Source organism: Dasypus novemcinctus, chromosome 16 (assembly GCF_030445035.2).
Source record: "Dasypus novemcinctus isolate mDasNov1 chromosome 16, mDasNov1.1.hap2, whole genome shotgun sequence".
NCBI lineage: Eukaryota > Metazoa > Chordata > Mammalia > Cingulata > Dasypodidae > Dasypus > Dasypus novemcinctus.
In genome coordinates, this window is record NC_080688.1 from 90,061,028 (window position 1) to 90,080,579 (window position 19,552).

The 19,552-nt window shown below is 34.4% G+C and overlaps 1 long non-coding RNA gene across 1 annotated transcript in view; it reads right to left on the reverse strand.

The window, feature by feature from the left end:
• Nucleotides 1–393: 393 nt before the first annotated feature.
• The window catches only part of LOC111762301 (uncharacterized), a 38,301-nt gene continuing 19,142 nt past the window's right edge, over nucleotides 394–19,552 (reverse strand). The window contains exon 4 of the long non-coding RNA XR_009180980.2: nucleotides 394–660. This is a non-coding gene — a long non-coding RNA (uncharacterized lncRNA). The remainder of the gene's footprint in view (nucleotides 661–19,552) is intronic.

Genomic DNA, 19,552 nt, shown 5'->3' on the forward strand with positions numbered 1-19,552 from the left:
GAAAATTGAACTAAAACATGTAAAAGCTTTTGTGGAAAAAATAAAATAGTGAATGTAACACAACCTGCCTGTCTATCATTAAGCCTGAGTCCCTGCAGAGGAAGGAGATCGGAGATCGGGACCGAATTGATCAGTGCTGATTGGTGAAACCTATGGGAGGAGGCTGGGGCGTCAAGTCTTCCTCCTCACAGGCAAAAAGGTGAACAGGAGGGCAGGCAAGTAGAGGGTGACTGCTTGAGGAGGAAACTGATGGATTAACTAGGGGCTACAAAGAAACACAGAGAAGAGCTAGGGGAGCTGGAAAAAATGTATCCATACAAGAGGGATGACAACTAATGAGAGAAACCATTACATTGGAAACTTAATAAGTTTGATATATTCTATACATCAGAACTCTCAAAAATTTTAATTTTGAAGAGCAACACTCTACAGAATTACATTTTCTTTTATGTTATATACATATAATGCATATTTACCATCTAGGCTTCAAAACCAACACAATATATAAAGTAGACCTCGTTTTACACAAACTCAACATATGTGAATTCAGGTATATGTGATCGGCAAACAAAAAAAGAAAGAAGGCAGGTAACAGATGTGGCTCAAGTGGTTGAGCACCCGCTTTCCATATGGGAGATGCCGAGTTCCGTTCCGGTCCTCCTGAAGAGACAAAACAAAAAAGAAAAATAACAAGGAAAACAAATGAAAAAAACCAATTCAGGGAAGCCAATGTGGCTTGGTGCTTGAGCACCGCCTCCCACTTATGAGGTCCCCTGCCCCTAATACTGGGGGGGGGGGGGGGGGGGAGGAAGCAGAGAAAGAAAGAGAAAAAGAATAAAAATTTAAAAAAAAATATTTCTATGATTAATTTTATTTACTTATTTTTATTAGAGTGTTTATTTGCCTTATTTTAAAAGATTGTGGTTGTGATAGGCATGTTCATATAAGAAATTCTTGTTAAATACTTATGAAATGGAGTTTGCTATTATATGTGATTTTCAACTTACGCAAGGGTCTTGGAACATATTGGTCCTATAAAATGAGGTCCTATTGTACTATACAGAAAAAACTACAAAAATAATTTTGATCTCACATATTTCTTTCCTTAAATATTGAATTCAGCCTCAAATCGCATCATAAGTCTTGCCAGCACTCTAACTCACACAATTTGCTGTTGTGTTACTATGACTATTTTGTAAAGTTGAGATATTTATATCTTTTGAGAGCCAGAGAGTAATGGAATTCCTTTTGAGTAATAGTTGGCAATGAAATACCGCAATCCTGGACAATATCAAATGACACAGAAGCACTAATCACTGTAAATTAAGAACACACATATTTGTTAAGAATCAGGCTGTATCTTTCTCGTGGAAGCTGTGATTGGTAAATTAAGTCAAGTGTGGCAGTTTGAACCTTCTGTGGACCCCAGAAAATCCTGTTCTTAAACGCCGTCCATTTATGTGCTTGTACACCTATTGCAGGTGAGTCCTTTGGAATGAATTCTGGTAAGGGACTTTCCCTATGGTTAGATCACCTCGCAGGGCAAGACCCAGGGCAGGTCTTCATCCTCTTACTGGAGTCCTTTATTAAAGGAAGGAATAAAATCACAGACTCAGGAAAAAGCAGCAGAGGCAGAGAGAAGCCTCCAAAAGTTGAAATCAATGAACTCTAGAGAGAGAAAAGGCACAGATGGAGGAGTCAAAGTTGAAGGCAATGAGGAGAGGGAGTGGGCATGGCCGTGTGCCTGATACCCACAGCTTCACCTTGGGGAGAGAGCATCTCCTGAAGATGCCTTGATTTGAATACTTTCACGGCCTCAGAACTGTCAGCTTTTAACCTAATAAATTCTCATTGTAAACGTCAACCCATTTCTAATATATTGCTTTGGCAGCATTTAGCAAAATAAAACATCAACTAATACATGTTTAATTTTTTTTAGTCAAAAATGAATGGTAGTCAAACTATTCACAGATCAATTCAGTCTTAATAGTTGACTTTTTAACTCCAAGTGAAGAAAAAACTAACTGCCTTTTCTAAGGTTCCTCATTTTTTCTTTATGATATATTTCAATTTTGCATGAGTTTTTAAAGAGAAGAGAAAAAACATATTTTAGAAATTTGAAATATTTAGTATGAGATTTTTTTACACTCAAGCTTTATATGTTTGATGTTCCTTCTATATCAATTAGTCGCCAACTAATCTTGTTTATATAATAACATTATGGGCTATTAAATCAATAGCAATTTTCCTAAATAGGCATTTTACTCATACATTTTGGTCAATAGCCATGCCCAATATATTTTCTTAACATCTATACATAAAGTGCTGTTCTTTGATATTTCTTAGCTCATTTATATTGTTCTTATTTTGGCGGAATTTATTTTGTTTTTCTTTAATACCTGTAGCCTTTCATTTAAACATCCTGTTCCACCGTTTATTGGGGTCAATTGAGTTTATTATCTTTTAATACAAAGACACAATAGCTATATAATCAAATAAGCCATTATAATTGATTACTCTTTATGAAATCCATGCACTACAAAGCAGATTTTTTTAGTATATGTTTCTTTCCTGTACAAGAAGTGGCACTATTATCGAAACTTTAAAAACTTACCGGGATTGATGCTTCACAACTAACTGCTATTTTTTCTCATCTGCTCATCTTCTGTCAACTACTTTTTAAAAGAACACATTTTTTCCCTATAAATTAACATTAAATGTTCTGGGCTATATGAATCCAAAATGACTACACAGAATCCAGTTCTTAACAGAAGTGTTATTTCAGAATGATTTCAAGAATAAACAGGAGGAAGTGGAAGGAGATGAAATCTTTAAATGGCCAACTGGTGATGTTTGTCTAATTATGCAGATCCTGACTGAAATGAAATCTAAATATCAGAGACAAGGTGGTGCTAATTAGATAAGCGGATCTGGGATCCATGTGGCTAGAGGATTAGTGCTGATGTGTTAGAAGTTACCCAGATATTTAAGAATTAAAGCAGTCTACTTCCATTGCTATTCAAGGTTTATCTGAATATTGAGTGAGTCATTCATTTCCTTTCATTTTATGTGCTTTATGATTTTGCTTTTTATTTTTATTTTGCACAATATGGTAAAGAAAATCAATAGGACAGTGAAAATTATATATTTAAATGCATATCCATCAAATCATATTGCAAAATAAATCTTGAATGATTTTACTCATGGGGCTACTGAAATGTCTTATTAAAAGAATGGTAGGATCTCACAGATAATCTGAAACAGTAACAAAAGGAAACTTTCATAAAAACAGAAATGTGTTCAATGACACACATATTCATGGAATTTATATTTTCTCCAGAGAACTTTGAAAAAGTGGCAGACACATTAGATTTATAGATAATTGCATTTCTGTACTTAATCCTCCACCATTACCCTTCTAAGTTTTGCCCTCGTAATACAATCTCTTTAGAATGGATACGAAATTAATTTCCATCAGTTAAAATACACAATCTATTTTGTAATCAAGAGTTATACAGATCCAAAAAAGTGTTACTAGAACAAAAATATGAAATACAATTTATATAACACACAGAGTTTGGAGTTTAAAAAAAAAAGTAGTCATGAATGAATAATCTTCTACCCAACCGCTATCTTTCAGATGTATAACAATGAAATAATATTCTCAAAAACTGCGAGAGTTCAAAAAACAAGACATATTGCCTCCTCCTGATAAAAAAAAGTGGACATATTCCAGAAAACCAAAAATAAATCAAATTTTAAATAGCAAATAAAATGAAAACTTGATTCTAAATTTAAAATGTTAAGGCAAAGCTAAATGACTTTTCCAAATTTGAATGTAAAACTGACAATCAAAATTTAAGTGTAATTATCTCTAAAATAACCTCAGTCTAAACAAAAATAGAAAAATATTGAAGAGAATTTGGGGTAAAATAAACTTATTATTAGGATATTATAAAAAGGGTTAAAATTTTATTTTATAATTATTAAAGGGGGAAAAAGGTACACATACTTGAACATGAAAGGAGCATTACTTTAATTGACTTTGTGTAAATTAAAGTAATGGAAAACACAAAGTTATTTCACATTTAATTTGCTATATATATATAACCAAATTTGCTATATATGTGCATATATATTCTTTGTAAATGCCCACGGAACATTCACCAATATAAGTCATATATATGACATATGTTGGGCCATAAAAAAAGTCTCAATAAATTTCAAAAAGTTAAATCATACCAGTATAATTCCTGTTCACAATAAAATTAAATATCAACAACAAAAGGAAATACTTGTAAATAAGTAATACATTTCTAAATAATTCATAAGTCAAAGATAAAATCATGATAAAGATGAAAATGTAATTTAGAACAAATAATAATAAAAATACAGCTCTCTAAATTGTTGTATGTGGCTTAATAAGTAACTATAGGAAAATGTGGAGGTCTAAATTATAGTAAAAAATTATAAGAAGTATGTAAAATAAGTGATCTAAATTCTAATCTTAAGAAATTAGAAAAAGAAGGGAAATTAATTGGTACAACAGTCATCAATCAATTTAAAAAGCTAAAGCCAAAAGTTTTTTCCTTTCATTAATCTCAAAGTCAGGTAAATGAGAAAAAGAGAAAGAGAAGAGAGAAATAAATTTTGATTACCTATTTCAGGAGTAAAAATGAGATGTCATCACAGAACCTACAGATTTTACATAGGATAATAATGGGATATTACATAAAATTTTATGACAATAAATTTGAAAAATTGGATGAAGTAAAATAATTCGCTGAAAACATACCAAGCCAGTTTCAAGAATAAATAGACAATGTGAATATCCTATATCTGTGAATAAAATTGATTTGGAAACTGCCCACTCTCCAAAAAAAATTCTTCTAAACATTTCAGAAGAAGTTCTTATCTACAGAAGAATGGGGCATAGGAATACCTTTTCATACCTGCATATATAAAGAGTTCTGACCTCTACCTTATACAACACACCAAAATTTATTTGGGATATATATTAGACTTGAATACCAATGCTAACTCTATAAATATCTAGGAGAAAACATAATAGATTATCTTCATTATTACAGAATAGGCAAAGTTTTCAATAGTAAGGTATAAAAAGCACAGACCATGAAAAATTAAATTAAAGCCTATTTATCAAAAGACAATATTGGTGAGGATGTGAAGAAATTGGAGCTCTCGTACTTTGCTGTGGGAATGTGAAATTGTGCAGCCACTGTGGAAAAACGTTTGGCAGGTCCTCAAAAAGTTAGTCGTAGAATGACCATATGTGCCAGCACTTCCACTGCTAGGTTATAAGCAAAACACTTGAGGGTGGGTATGAAGACAATGCATAAATGTTCATAGCAGCATATTCACAACAGCCAAAAGGTGGAAACAACCAAAATGCCCATTAATGGGTCAACAGAGAGACACAGTATATGGTATAGCCATACATGGAACATTATTCAGCCACAAAATAATGAAGTTCTGATTCTTCATCCACAAGTTCATTGTGGATGACCCATGAGAGCATGACGCTAAGTGAAAGGCAGCCAGGCACAAAGGGGAATATATTTTCTAGTTCCATGGATACTGAACTTCTAGTTTAGGTAAATCCAAAGTGACAGAAAGCCACGTGGTTGCTGCCAGGGTCTTAGGGGGAGGAAGGATGGGAGTGAGTGCTTCATGAGTGCAGGGTCTCCGTGGAGACGGATGAAACTGTTCTGAACCTACAGTGATGAAATTTGAACAACATGGTGAATATAATAAATGCTACTGAATTATAGACTTTAAATGGTTACATTTTTATGTTATATAAATTTCACCTAAAAAAAGATACTATCGAAACTGAAAAGGCAAATAGGGAGAAAAATATTTGCAGTACATGTATCTGACTAAGTATTCATATGCAGAATATTTTAAAATATACTCCTATATATAATAATAATTAAAGGAGAAGAACTCCCTCCATTCCTCAAATAGTTAAAAGTATTTTATAGCCACATCATAAAAGAAGATATCTAACTGGCCAGTAAGCATATTAAAATATGCTTTGCCATCATTGAAATTTTATAAAATCACAGACATACCAATACATCCATCAGAATGACCAAAATTAACAGATTATTGATAGAAATTTTAGCAATGATGTGGAACCACCTGACCTCTCACACACTGCAATGTGAGAATGAAATACTAGAGTAACTTTGGAAAAATTGTTTGCCAGTTTAAAAAAAAAAGTTTTTAAATGAAGTTATGTAAAACCATTCATTGACTCAGCCATTCTAGAAAAGAGAAATTAGAATATAAGTACACAAACACAGGTACAAAAATACACATAGCAGCTTTACTCAGCTCAGAATAGCCTAAAACTATAAATGTTCATCAGCAGAATTGAAAAAATAAATAACCCAAATGTTCACAGACATGTTCAGGGAATGACACACTATACAATAATAAAAAAGAATAATTGGCTGACATGTAATAATTTGGATGATTCTCAAATACATTATGATCAACAAAATTAGTCACAAAGAAATGTATACATTTTATGATTCCATGTTAACTGAGTTTAAGAAAAGGCAAATAAAATACATGGTTTTAGAAGTCAGAATACTTGTTACCGTGGGATAGGGAATGGAATTGAGAAAAGGAAATATAGAAGAATCATAAAGGGAATAAAGTGCCATTTTTTTCAGAAAACTATTTAGAATTATTTTATTTTATTATTTATAATTAATTATTTAAAGCTACATAATTAAGAAAGTGTAACATTATTGAAGGAACAGAATAAATTCAGTAATGGAATGGCATAACAAACTCACATACATGCACTCCATATCTAACAGATACAGCATTGCAAATCACTGCTAATAGGGTATCCATATGGGAAATAAATGACCCTCTAACAATCAACAAAACAAAACTTCTGGTTAAATATAAAATATTTAAAAGAAAATAGCATGGAAGAATATCTTTGTTACTTTGGGTAGGAAAGCCTTTCTAAAATAAGACTCAGAAAGTATAAACCACAAAGAATGGTAAAGTTGAGTATGTTACTATTAGGGATTTCTACTCATTGAAACGCAACATGAATCCAATGGCATGAAGAGCTGCACCTTAATTGGAGAGGTACGGCTTCCATATAGCTGACAAAAGATAAATATTCAGAATGAATAAATAACGTTAGAGTGTCTGCAATAAGAAAACTTACAGCCCAACCGGAGCACCCGTAAGGGACTTGAATTTTACAAGGGAAGAAACAAAAACGATCAATAAACACGAAAAAGTGAGCCAGCTCATTAGTAATCAAAGAAATGCAAACCAAAGTCACGTGAGAAACTTTCCACATCCATTAGCTTAGCAAATATTAAAATCTCTGAACTATCAAGCATATGAACGGGTGGAGCAATCAGTACTCTCTAAGTATTGCTACTGGGAATATAAATGGCACAGGCGCTTTAAAAAACACGCTTTAAAAACAGTGTGTCATTTCCTGGTAAGGTTGGAGGTGAACAAATCTAGTGCGCAAACAATTCCACTGCTTCATGAAACGGCTCTGCATATGCCCAAGAAATTAGTAGGAGAATGTACCTAAACACATAGTTTGTAAAAAATAATGGTAACCATGAGAACGGTTAACAATGAAAATGGATAACAATGGGAAGAATAAAACGAATACTTACATGTTCCTAAAATTATAAAGCCGCAGTGAAAATGATTGATCTATGACTACATGCACCAACATTTTCTCAATATAATTTTGAGTGAAAAAAGGAAGTCACTGAAGGCTAATTTAGTAATTCATACTTAAGTTCAAATGTAAAGAAAAGAAGGAAATAAAAAAGCAAAAACTCACTGAGCTACTGATGCGAAGGGACAGGGGATGGGAAAGGAGGATGAGGCAAAGGACTTCAAAACTCATGGTGGTAATGAATCACTGCCATCGCCTAATTAAAGGGATATGCAGGTTTTTTGTGCACTATTGATATGTGCTCATCTCATCGTATGATAAAGCAAATGTAATTGTATTAACATTTTGTAAAATATAAAAGGTTTTATTCTAAAGCTATGAAGAGAATATTATTTCCCCATTCAGGAGAAATTACCTCTTTGCTGCATTTTAGCCTGTTTTGTCATGCCATATAACAAAATAACTGAATTTCATGCTAATTTTAAACAATTAAGTGGAAAAAGCGAAGCAGTTGTTCATATGGAGATGGTTTTTAGAGTAAAGACCCCCTTCAGTCTCTCTACTCAATCCACTTCTTTTCCTTCTGTAAAGAATATCTATATCCATCTAGATCTTTTACTGTGCATTTGCACATAAAAATGGTAAATTCAAAAACATCATTTAGATGAGTTATGTTTTTGTTTTCATTCATACAAATAAGGTCATGCTGTAAATATGTTTCTGAAACTCTCTCTTCTCTGTTTAACACATTTGTCAGCCTTTTCTTTGGCCTTGCGTAATAATCGACTCCATTCTATTTCATTTTAGCAAAGTTCCTTGTGCACAACTTATAACTCTTCCTCTATTGACAGATAATTTTGCTATTTAAATAAACATTAAAACCAGTGCTGCAAAATATTCCTGTTTATATTTCTATGAACAAATATGTTAGTAATTCTATAGGGTCCGGCAGAGATGTGTAATTGTTGAGCAAAGTTTATAAATACAACCAAACTGCCTTTCTAAAAGACTTTTGTAATATGCATTCCCAAAATAGTTTTTTAACAAATCAATTTTATCGATACCTATTAATAAAGCATAAATCCATCCAAAGTGTACAATCAGTAGTATTCAGTACAATCACATAGTTGTGTAGTCATCACTCCTTTCATTCTTAGAGCACCTTCATTATTCCAGTAGCAAAAACAACAGTACTAAAAAACAAAAACCAACCAACCAAACAAACAAACAAAAAAACAAAACTTGTCACCTCTCAGTATCTCTACGCTTCCCTTGCCATATACAGCTGCTATTCTGTTTCCTTTTCTCTAGTTTATTTGTATTTATATTTTATAAAAAAGTCTTATACATGCAATACCACCCATATTCATATTTTACAGTAGGTTTCACTATGTTATACAGTCCCAAGTTACATTTATTAGTTAGTTTTCCTTCTAGAAATATAAATGTCCTTAGACTTTCCCTTTCAACCACCTTCCTACCCATTTAATAGCTCTGCTAGTCACAAACACCACGATGTGCTCTCACCATTTCTTTTCCTTTCCAAAGATTTACAAACAGCCTTTTAACCAATTTTGCTGAGACTAACCATCAGCTTTCCTTTCTCTGCCCTCATTCAGTTTTCTGGTGACCTATATTCTAATTATTAATTCCATGAGTTTACAAAGTATGTTTAGTTCATAACAGCACAATCGCACAGTATTTATCTTTTTGGGTCTGGCTAGCTTCACTCAACATAATTTCCTCCGGGTTCATCCATGTTGTCATATGCTTCCCAACTTCATTTCTTCTTACTGGTGAATATCATATTTATACACCAATTTGTTTATCCATTCATCATTTGATAGACACCTGGGTTGTTACTAACTTTTGACTATTGTAAATAGCGCCGCTATGAACATCGGTGTGCAGATGACCATTTGTGTCACTGTTCTCCTTCCTTCTGGGTTTATACCTAGCAACGGTATTGCTGCGTCCCAAGCAAAGTCTAGATTTAACTTATTTAGGAACTGCCAAACAGTCCTCCACAGCGGCTGTGCCCTTCTACATTGCCACCAATAATAAATGTGTTCCTATCTCTCCACATCCTCTCCAACATTTACAATTTTCTGACTTTTAAAAGCGGCCTGTCTCATAGATGTGAAATATCTCACTGTAGTTTTGATTTGCATTTCCCTAACTGCAACTACTAGTTGCCTAACTACTAGTGATGTGGAAAATGTTTTCTTGTGTTTCTTTGCCTTTTGTATTTCTTCTTTGGACAACTGTCTTTTCAAGTCTTTTGCCCATTTAAAATCAGGTAATTTGTCTTTTTATTGTTGAGTTGTATGGTCTCTTTGTATATCATGGATATTAAAATCTTTATCGGATATGTGAGTGCCAAATATTTTCTTCCATTGTGTTAGCTGCCTTTTCACCCTTTTGACAAAGTCTTTTGAGGTGCAAAAGTGTTTAATTTTGAGGAGGTCTCATTTATTTTTTTGTAAAATTTATTTATTTATTTATCTCCCCTTCCCTCGCCCCCTCCCCACCGTTGTCTGCTTTCTGTGTCCATTCACTGTGTGTGTATTTCTGTGTCCACTTGGATTCTTGCAGCAGCACTGGGAATCTGTGTCTCTTTTTGTTGCATCATCTTGCTGCATCAGCTTTCTGTGTGTGCGGTGCCACTCCTGGGCAGGCTGTGTTTTTTTTTGCTCAGGGAGGCTCTCCTTACAGGGCACACTCCTTTCATGTGGGGGTCCCCTATGCAGGGGACACCCCTGCATGGCATGGCACTCCTTGCACGCATCAGCACTGCATGTGGGCCAGCTCATAACACAGGTCAGGAGGCCCTGGGTTTGAACCCTGGAGGGAGGTCCCATTTATCTATTTTTGTTGTTGCTCATGCTTTGGGTGTAAGGTTTAAGAAACTACCGCCTACTGCAATGTCTTGAAGATGTTTCTCAACATTTTCTTCTAGGAGTTTTATGGTTGTTGCTTTTATATTAAATTCCTTGATCCCTTTTGAGTTAATTTTTGTATAAAGTGTGAAATAGGGTCTCCTTTCTTTCTTTTGGCTGTGGATATCCTGTTCTCCCAGCACCATTTGTTGAATAGACTGTTCTGGCTCAGGTGAGAGAGCTTGACCACCTTGTCAAAGTCACTTGACTATAAATGTGAAGGTCTATTTCTGAGTTCACAATTTAGTTACATTGGTTAACCTGTCTGCCTGTATGCCAGTATGATGCTCTTATTACCACTGTAGCTAAGTAAAATATTTTAAGTTAGGAAATGAGAATCCTCCAATTTCGTTCTTCTTTTTTAAGACTTTTTTACTTTTTGGGACCCCTCACCCTTTCAAATAAATTTGATTATTGGCTTTTCGATTTCTATAAAATGGCTGTTGGAATTTTTATTGCATTGAATCTGTAAATCAGTTTGGGTAGAATTGGTACTTTAACTATATTTAGTCTTCCAATCCATGATTATGGAATGTCCTTCCATTTATTTAAGTCTCCTTTGGTTTCTTTTAGCAATGTTTTATAGTTTTCTGAATACAGGTCCTTTATGTCCTTGGTTAAGCTTATTCCTAAATATTTCTTTGTTTCACTCACTAATATGAATGGATTTTTTTTTCTGATTTTTTTCCCTCAGATTGCACATCAGTAGTGTATAGAGATGCTATTAATTTTTTAGTATCAATCTTGTATCCTGCAACTTTGCTGAACTCATCTATTAATTCTAGTAGCTTTGTTGTGGATTTTTCAGGATTTTCTAGCTGTTGGATCATATCATCAACAAATAGTACAAGATTTATATCTTCCCTTCCTATTTGGGTGCTTTTTTTTTCTTTATCTGGCCTAATTGCTCTAGTTAGAACTTCTAGCACAATATTGAATAATAATGGTGACAGTGAGCATCCTTGTTTTGTTTCTGATCTCAGCTGGAAAGCTTTCATTCTTTCACCATTAGTACAATGCTAGCTATAGGTTTTTCATATGTGCACTTGACTGTATTAAGAAAGCTTCCTTCTATTCATATCTTTCAGAGTATATTTTTATCATGAAAGGATGGTATGTTTTGTCAAATGCCTATTCTGCATCGAGAGAGAATCATGTGATTTTTTCTTCTTCAATTTATCATTTTGGTTTATAGCATTTTTAATTTTCTTGTTCTGAACTATTGTTGCATTATTGGGATAAAACCCACTTATTCATGATGTATTTTTTTTTTTTTTTGAGGTACTGTGCCCAAGTATTGAACATGGAACCTTGTATGTGGGAAGCTGGTGCTCAACCACTGAGTCACATTGGCACCCTGAATTGATTCCTTTTCTTGTTTGCTTGTTGTTTGTTTGTGTTTCTTGGAGGAACTGGTACTTTTCATGTGGAATGCAGGCAGTTAACAGCTTGAGCCACATCCATTACCATGTAATTTTTTAAATGTGCTTTTAGATTCTGTTTGCAAGTATTTTGTTGAGAATTTTTGCATATATAGTCATTAGGGATATTGGTCTATAATTTTCTTTTCTCATAGTATTTTTATCTGGTTTTGGTATTAGGGTAATATTGGCTTTTTAGAATGAGTTGGGTAGCATTCTTTCCTGTTCAATTTTTGGAAGAGCTTGGGCAAGATTGGTATTCCTTAGGTTTTGCTATATTGTGTTCTCAGTTTTATTTGTGTCAAAATATTTTCTGAATTCTCTTGTGATTTCTTCTTGAGTGTGTTGTTTAATCTCTATATATTTATTATTTTTTCTTTTTTCAACCTTCATTCTGTTATGTTCAGAGAAAGTGTTTTGTGTAATTTCAATCTTTTTAAAATTTTTGAGACTTTTCTTGCAACCCAACATATGGTCTATCTTGGAGAAGGATCCATGAGCACTTGAAAAGAATGTATATCCTGGTGTTTTGGATTGCAATGTTCTATAGATATCTGTTAGGTCTAGTTCATTTATCACTATTCGAGCTCTCTGCTTCTTTGTTTATCATTTGTGCAGATGTTCTATCCAATACTGAGAGTGGTGTATTGAAGTCTCCCAATATTATTGCCAGTGTGTGCCTCATGTATCTTGGGGCACTCAGGTTAGGTGAATAAATAGTTGATATTGTTTGTCCTTCCCAGTGAATTACCCCTTCAGTTTTCTGTTGTCATATTGTATTATTTTTCTGTCTTTTTATCCTTTAATTTACCTTTCTAATATCTTCATTTTTATACCTTCTCCAAATCACTCATTCACCCTCATTTTTCCTTTAAGACTGCAGCACTTCCATTTGTATCTCTTGGAATTCTAATCCTTTGGTAACATAATCTATCAGTTTTGTTTGTCTGTGAAGACTTTGAACTCAGCTTCATTTTTGAAGGACAACTTTGCCAGATATAGAATTCTTGGCTAGCAGTTTTTTTCTTTCAGTATCTTAAATATATCATACCACTTTCTTCTTGTCTCCAAAGATTCTGATGTGAGGTCTGCACTGAATTTTATTGAATTTCCCTTTTATGTGATGCTTTGCTTTTTCTTGCTACTTTTAGAATACTCTCTTTAACTGTGATATTTGTCATTTTGAATAGTAGGTGTCTCAGGGTAGTTATATTCAGCTTTATTCTGTTTGGGGTGCATTGTCCTTCTTGGATATTGATATTTATGTCTTTCATAAGAGTTGGGAAGTTTTCAGTCATTATTTCTTCAAATATTCTTTCTGCCACCTTTCCATTCTCTTCTCCTTCTGGGACACTGATAATGCATAGGTTTGTGCATTTCACATTGTCATTCAATTCCCTGAGACACTCTTCCATTTTTCCATTCTCCTCCTATTCTCCTGTGTTTTCCAGTTCAGATGTTCTATCTTTGAAATCACTAATTCTGTCTTCAATTATTTCAAATCATCTCTTATGTACTTCTAATGTATTTTTCATCCCTCCATCGTGTCTTTCATTCCCATAAGGTCTGTTACTTTTCTTTGCAGGATTTCAAATTGTTCTTTGTGATCTCCCAGTGTCTTCTTAATATCCTTTATTTCTTTAGTAATATTTTCTTTGAATTCTTTAAATTGATTTATTAAAGTTATGTGATTATCATTGATTAATTGTCTTAATTCCTGTATATCTTCAGGATATTTGGTTTGCTTCTTTGGCTGGGACATTGCTTCCTGTTTCCTAGTATGGCTTGTAAATTTTTGTTGATGTCTAAGCATCTGAAAATATTGGTGGATTTACTCTGATGGCCAATTTCTTTCTCTTGCCTATTGTTGTTGTTGTTGTTGTTTTTCACAACTCTTCTTTGATATTTGGTTTGACTTCTTCTAATTCTTTAAAATTGCCCACCTTAAGTTATCAAAATTGTGCCAGGGATTCACTAATGGAGGACAGATTTTTTCTCAGGGGTTAGAGTACAAAGAAACCCAAAATCAGTTTTTGTCCATCCAATTTCAAGATTGGCCAGCACATGGCACTCCTTTCCACAGAGGTATATCTCTGTATTTTCCTGTGTTTTGATTTGTCCAGAGCCAAGATTCAGATCGGGCTCTGCTGGCCAAATTCACTGAAGAAAAGCCTCCCAACTCCCCACACTTTTCCCTTGTAACAGCTGACAGGGAGGAAGATGTCTGTTTCACTTTCAGTCACTGTGTAAGCCAGAGATTTTACCCCAGCTTATTATGTTGGGGTTGGGGGATGGGAGCCCTTCCCAGCCCTGGCAGGTGTTTGATAACTCACATTTATTGTTTCAGGGTCTTTGTCTCTCTCTGTTCCTTACCCTCCTTGGAGTTGTAAAGCACTGTCCAGGTATGCTGACCCCCAAAGCACATCACTCAGACAGCGTTTGGCTCTGTCTCAATTGTTTTTGTGAGAAAGTTGAACCCTGCCTGCCTAATCTGATGTGGTCTTCCCACAATTCACTCCCCAAATAATTTTTAATATAGCATTTCTTCACATTTTTTCATGTTCTTCGTTTTTAGTGAGTTCCAGTATCATTTTATGCATGTATTGGCCAACTGCGAGTTTAGTGAATTGCCTCTTCATTTCCTTTATCCACTTTCACTTTTGTTGGCTTTTCTTTTATTTGTTTATTTGAGGGAGCTATTTATAGTTTAAGGATGTTAAGCTTTTGTCTGAAAAACATTTTCATAGTATGACAAGGATTTTAAATTTTGAATATATTGTGTAATTCAAACACCTTAAATATTTTTTAAAAATATTTTTAAAATATATTGTTACTGACACTATTTATTGCCTGATATTGTGTTCTACACCTCTGGCTTGGGCATGAAAAGAGTTGAGGATATTGTAACATAGGTTTTAGATCACATCTGCTCTTAGGAAGGACAGTGAAAAAAAAAAAAGGCTGAATAGAGATATTTGGGCCCTAAATCTGCATGTGAAATATCTCTTTTGTATTTGAAATTTCATTGATTTCCCCTTGTTTTCTCACCTGGCTTATAATGAAGAACCTTTTTAGTATTATGTAAGTTTAAGTATCAGTATATTGTGAGGTACTTCCCCTATATGATGAAAATATTTTTATTGACATGTAGACAAAATAATCTTCTAAAATGTTACTTTTGTTAAAAGTGCATAGGAAGTTCCCAATAATCAAGGAATAAATACAAATTTGATTGCAATTAATTATCACTTAAGCCTTATTAAGAGACGTATTCAAATTAAATCCAACTTTTCATTTAAAAAATAGCTTATTTGGCCATATGGTTTAATTTAGGAGTTTGTTTTTACAGGGATGAGGCTCCTCTAACTTTTTATCACCATCTGGTGGCAGAGCATATATTTCTCAGAAGGCAACATGCTAGAGCACTGAAAATTGTTTTGACATTTCCAGTATTGAAAATTCAGCATAACCATACCATTGGGATTTCACAACAAACTGCCCAATTTTATTTGAAAAGAATTCTTCAAATATCAGGCATTCACATATTCAGAAGTGGAATTTTGGAGTGGGTTAGTTGAGCTGCTGGTCTATGCATATAATTTTTTTATTTTAGCACAGAGCTTCAAAAGCACAGCACCATTCAAATGCATTGTTTTTCATTTAATTTACATTTGCCACCTATTATACCTTAAACTTCAGCATTTACAGGACCATGTTCTTTTTATGGCAGTGCTCCACAGGACTTTCTACTGTTAACAGGCTTTGAAGTTCTTTCCATGAAGCCATGAGAGAAGCTACTTTTTTTCTTTCAGCCTCTTCAGTTTGCCATTGTCGGGCACCATGATACATTCAGCTCTCTCTACAAAGTTGCTTGTACCTTATGTAACTATAAGCATTCACTGAAGTTCACTTTCTGTTATTCCAGTGTTTCCTTGCCAATAATGTTGCTAGAAATATCTTACGCATACAGATGACATATATAAATAGATTTTGATGCATTAGAAAGGAAATTTAACACAGTGAGGCAATGAGTTCTAATAAATCAATTTCTAATATATTTTATGAATGGAGAGATAGGAAATGAGGTCTTAAATGCAGGTTTTTGTCCAAAATATATGGCAAAGCTGTTTTAAAAGTGTTTGTTTTGGATTTTGTTTGCCAATATTTGCTCACCATTTTCAAATGCTTACTTCTCTATTCTTTTCCACTAACTTTGGATTATCCTATGATAAATATAGAGCAGTGGGCAAATTTGCCCAGTTTTGGGGTGAGGGAGGGAAGAGGAGAACCTCTTATTCCAAAGTAAGTAGTCTTCATGTTACAGTTCACAGTGTCATCATTTTGCTGCTCTAGAAAGCATTCTCTTTTAGAACTTCTTGGATGCTGTCCCTACATGTTTATCACTTTATCAAATAATGCCACAATGATATGCAACATAGAGGGCCCACAGACTGGGTGCACCGAGGAGATCTTGAGTATTGTCCAATCCTCTCCTGAGTGTCATGTGTAACACACAAAAATTGGCAGATTTGGAAAGCCTCCTAGGAGTGACACCAAATTAATGAAATAATGTATGCTATGATTTGCTAATGTCTCCTCGCTGAGATAGGACACATTGAGGTGAAGCTCAAACAGATATTTTCATAGTGGAATTTTATTAAATAGGCAATTGTGCTAACATTATAATTATTCTAACTGCTAATTCACTTTCAAACACAAATAGAATATAGTCACCTGTCAGAAGCATATTTATAAATCACAGGACCCAGCAGCATCTGTAGATAAATGTGCACGTTAATAAGGAAAAGTACTGTGAAAGTGAAGTAAGTTTCATGGTACAGCCAGTAAATGCGTTATAGTCTCAGCTGAAAAAGGAGTCTTGTCACTGTGAACTCATTATATAGACAATAGGAAAAGACTTGGCATGACACCAATATGAATTTGGAAGAAAAGTGAAATTGTAAGGTACAATTATTGCCTTATCCTTTAGTGACTACAGGCAATGCATGAGCAGATTAAAATCTATGTAATGGCATTTTCCACATGCATTCCTGTCTTAATAAAATACATCTAGATATTATTTAAATAGTTATGTTATTTTAATTATATCATGGGTATAAGTTGGCAAAACAACTTATAAATATTGGCATAGACAATTTTTTCACATTATTCAAACCTTTATTTTCAATTCTACTCTTTTAAGTCATATATTTGGCATTATTTCTTGAAATTATCACCTGTAGTATCTGGGTGTAGCTCTACCTTTAATACGGATCATGGATAGTTCATATGTATAAACTTATTTGCAAATGAAAGTCTAAAAACTATATATTTACATGTGGTTTTATTATATATGGTTTTTAGACTTTTTTCTATATACTTACTTTATTAAAATTTTATTATGAATTTTTGTAAGCACATTGATACATCATTTATTTAACAAAGTCTTGGTGTACATACTATATGACAAGGCATGTTTTAAGGACTGGGAATCCAGTGGTAAATGACACAGTTGCTGCCCTCAAATAATTTGTATTTTACTATAAATAAATCGATAATCAAGATGATTTCAGATTGTGATGACTGATAAGAAAAAGTTGAAAGGGTGATAAGATAGCTAGGCTCATGGCCAAAGTCCTCCAGGAGATGAAAGATGAAGAGTGAGTCAGGGGAGGAGGTGAGGACAGAGGTTTCAGGGCAGAGGAAAGAGCAAGTGCAGAATGGACTCTATGGAAATGGAAGGAGGATGTGAGTGTGGGGTGGCATGGGGTTGGGTGAGTGGAGTGCAAGGTCTTTGTGAGAGACCAAGAGTGGTAAGATGAGAAGAAATGACCACGCTGGAGACTCACATTACCTGTAGGCTGTGCATGGTTCAAATTTTGTCCTAAGTTAAATGGGCAGCTCTCAGGAAAGGGCCTTGGGAGGATGTGGAGAATGACGTGGGCTGATTTATGTTTTCTATAGATAATTCTGTGGTGGCTTGGAAAATACCGAGCGTGTACATTTGAACCCAATGCTGGCATGAGAGAAAGTCTGGGAATTCAGTTTTACAGGACAGACATAACTCAACACTGAGTTGGAAAACAGATGTTTTCTTGTCTTCTAGTCAGCTAGTGTTTACACTCAACCATTGGGGCAGTCAGAGTTCTTTAGAAAAGGGCATCAGTTCCAACGCCCACCTGCAGACCTGGTCTCATAACCCCATCGTGTCTTTAAAATCGAGGCCCTTAGTTCCTGGGTTAGTTCTGTCTCTCTCTATAACAAACCACTCCAAAACATGGCAGCTGTCAACGACACACCTTTACTGAATCACACCACTGCTGAGCGTCAGGCATCTGGGGCGCTTTGTGGGGTGCTTCCGGCTCACGGTCCCCTATGATATTGTCAGTATGTCAGAAAGGGGGTGCAGGTCTGTGGGCTTGAAGGGAGCTGCAGGAGCTCCCTCTCCCGGCAGCTGACCGGAGGCCTCTGCTCCCTTCCACAGCCAGCTCGGCCACATCCCCTGAGGCTGCTGAACGCCCCAGGAGATGAGCAGCAGCTTCCCCAGGCCTGGACTAGCCGAGGCCGACCTCCCCTAATTCTACCCATTAGAAGAGTATCACTTCCACGGTCTCAGTGAAGGGACCATGCCCCACCTTTTAAAGAGAAGGTCGAGGAATTTGTGATAATTTTTAAAGAACCACATTTAAAGTGGTTTAAAAAAAAAAGCCCCCAAGGCAGCCAGAGTTTTAGAGCGATAGCTCATATTTCAGGTTTCTTTTTAGTTTTGGCCTCTAGATATTTCCTCTTTTTATAATGAACTGAGTCAATTATTCCAAGAATTTTTGTAAAAGAAGACTTATCTAGCGTTTATTGGGTTTGTTTTCTCTTGTTGTAATCTTACAATGTAGTATTTTTAGAAACACTATTGTAGTATGCTCTTCCAAGCTTCAGAAAATATTCCAAATGTATTTTTGAAAACACACCCTTTGAAATTTACATGAAACTAAGAATAAAAGATAATCGTGAGACAAAATCGTCCTAAATCAACTCATATGGTAGAACTTCTGTTTTCAATATCAACATACTTTCTGTTTCTCAAAATTGGGTTATTCACAGAAATCTATAATTTCTTCTTTGCTCCATACTCAGTGAAAAAGGATGCTGTGCTTCATAAAACTTCTATTGAGTAAAATGTCAGTTAAATAAATATTACCTAGTGACAGCAATGTATATAAAATTTACTCCCTTAAAAGTTGAGTGTGATGAAAAAGCTATAGTACAATATTAATAAACAGTACTGAGAATTTACAATTTTGTGTATGATTCAATACTAAGCATGTTCTAAATAACAACTTGGCAACGTTCAATAATATTTAAACACTCAAAGCCTCAAACTTGCGATTAAGGAATAATCAAAATCTGTGACCAAAATCTGTGACTAATCAAAATCTGTGAATAATGTCACTTTTAAAAAAATCTATTATATTATTTTAAAGTAAAAATGTATTGTA